Source organism: Lissotriton vulgaris, chromosome 8, assembly GCF_964263255.1.
Source record: "Lissotriton vulgaris chromosome 8, aLisVul1.2, whole genome shotgun sequence".
Lineage (NCBI taxonomy): Eukaryota > Metazoa > Chordata > Amphibia > Caudata > Salamandridae > Lissotriton > Lissotriton vulgaris.
Genome location: NC_141696.1, coordinates 84,111,247 through 84,113,948, shown reverse-complemented (window position 1 = coordinate 84,113,948; position 2,702 = coordinate 84,111,247).

The following is a 2,702-nucleotide window of genomic DNA, read 5'->3' as shown; positions in this document are numbered from 1 at the left end:
TTCGCCCATGCTTACTGAGGATGAAGGACAGCATTTGTGTTTTAACCGGATACAGCATCAAACCACAGTCTCTGTGGCGAGGGGCGAGGAGGGGCTTCACCTGATCTAAGGCATGATGTACTAGAAGGAGGCAATGGCATTGGTGGCACATTGGGCAATGATGTTTTATCTCTGAGACCAAGATACTAAAAAGTCACATCAGAAAATCTGCAATTGCATTGGTTCTCAAAGCTACCTGTGTATTCAACATTCATTAGGCAGGTCACTATTTCAATCCTCTGTGATTTTTTACAGACACAGATGTGGTGGTCTGCAAGGAACAGCTATCCACCATCACTGTAAAGCAGCACATGTTCCTCAAAGAAACCAGTGCTGCTTTTGGAAAACAGGAGCCCTAATTTACAACCGCTTTGCAGCAGCTTTGTGTCACAAAAGAGATGGAAACTGGTGCAAAGTGTGTTTTTTTGTGTTCACTTTCCAGAGCAAAAACGTGTTTTACACTGGAATGTAGTCGTGCACTACTTTGCACAAATATATATCAAGGATGGTACTTGTACATTTTCATGCAACCACCCACGTTTTTGGGCTCCAATCTTATCTACAAAAAAGGTCACATTGATCTGTATCAAAAAATGACACCTCCTTGAAGCTGGCATAATTTCTTAAAAAAGTTTTCTTTTCTTCAAACCTTTTTAAGCTTGCAATTGTGTAATGTGCAGTGCACATAAGAAGTTAGAAAACGTGTTAACTGTGTCTAATCAGAGTATTTTGTGTTAGAAAGATACCCTTCCAGTACAAAGGCAGAACAAAATCTATATTAGAGATCACAAACAAACACTTGAACTATTGTGCAAGGGTGTGTAAGTTGCAAAAGACAGTCGCAAGTGTGACAGCACTGGAAGAGAGAGCAACAGCACCATATGTTAGGAGCAATGGCGCTGTTCTGTCCTGTCCCTCTGACACAATGAAGTGAAGAAACTTTGGGTGCTGCATTGAGTCAAATGTTATGAAATGTGGTCCAAAGAGTTTCCCACTTTGAAATACATAGAGATGAATGGGCAGTGATTCCCTGGACCACTGTCTTTTGCATCAGGATGCATTTACAAAAGAACTAAACAAACTGCTTGAGGAATTCAATTGCCCGAGTATCTCACCTTCCTTTAGAAGATGCTTGCCAAGTCATCTAGGAGTCATAGTATATGGTATATATGCATATAATTTCAGCAATAATATTCATGACAAAAAATAATCAAAAGTGTCATCATATTGAATTTTATCAGAATTATTTATCGTTTATTGTAATCATATCTATATAAATATACATATATCCATACATATCACATTGCAAAGGCATTCCAAAGGTCCATAAATATTAAAACGAAAATGACTATACCCTCAGAAATGACCATGGAGGTGCCCCCACTGGTGCTCCTGCTCGTCAATCAATCCACTCATACAACATTCCTTCAATGGACAGACCTTGTCACTTACCAAAAGATCCATAGATCAACGAGGCAATAGCAACACATAAATGGCAGCAATACAGATGCTGAATAGGTGAGAGATTTTTCGATTTCCAGCAATTTTACACACAAATGTGTAATCGAATATCATCCTTTGGATTTCCTACGGCTCGTGTCTTGTTGTACAATAATGCATCATCAGAATGCCCAACAAGATTTCAGAAAGGAAACATGTACCAAAGAGACCTTCCCGTTCTTAAATCTTTTTGAATTGTCAATAACTGATCTGCGGTACCAAACCAGTGATACATTCCTCTGGGACTCCCAATTAGTAGGAAAGGCCCCTTCCATGTCCCCTCCAAATTGTGATACAAACAATAAAAGACAGTCCTTCGTGTCCGCTTTATAGTTTGAAGCGGACACGAAGGACTGTCTCTGGAGCACGCGGGGTTGAAAGAGCTATGAAGCCTACCCAAGAGCGTTCCGGGTGCAGGGAGGACAATTTAAGAAACGTATTGCCCTATACATCTACTGGTTTATCCCCCTTTGTTTAATAAAAGGCTTCATTTAAACTAGAAGATATACCAAGACACGATCCGGATCATCTCGACAGAGAGATTTGCTATACTAATGCTGATGTGATGTGAGTTAAGGCCGCTACACATTGATGCTGAGGGATACCCAACTACTTCAACATCGATTATCGAAAAAATAGGTGTCTGCCCTCATCAAAAACTACAATAAGAGTGAAGGTACACTAATTGAAATTCAATGAGGAAGGAAAATTATTGTTAGTCCTGAAGAAGGTGGTCCTATTCGTTTACATCCACCGAAACGCGTCGACGCAGAGAGCTTTGTTAAATTTGATATGGGACAGGAACTTCAGAAGCAAGGGATAGTTGTTCTCTGCTAAGTCTTGTCAACATAGTGTTCAAATTAACACTTCAAAGGCATAATTTGATTGCCTTTTTTTATTTCCCTTCTATGTGGTGTTTTCTTTTTTATGTTGACATATTTATTTATTAGCCATGAATTTTTGAATGTGTTTTAATAGCCCTCTCGTGTATCATGTTATTCTCTGATGTGTTTTTATTATGAATTTTTATGTTATGATTTATCTTTATGATTTTCATAAATGATGCATTAAAACTTTTTACTATAAGTACTTTCATATCTAGAGTGGAGTTTTTCCAACTGTGTGATAAATTTGGGCTGATTGGTTTGAAATTGGATGTTTGA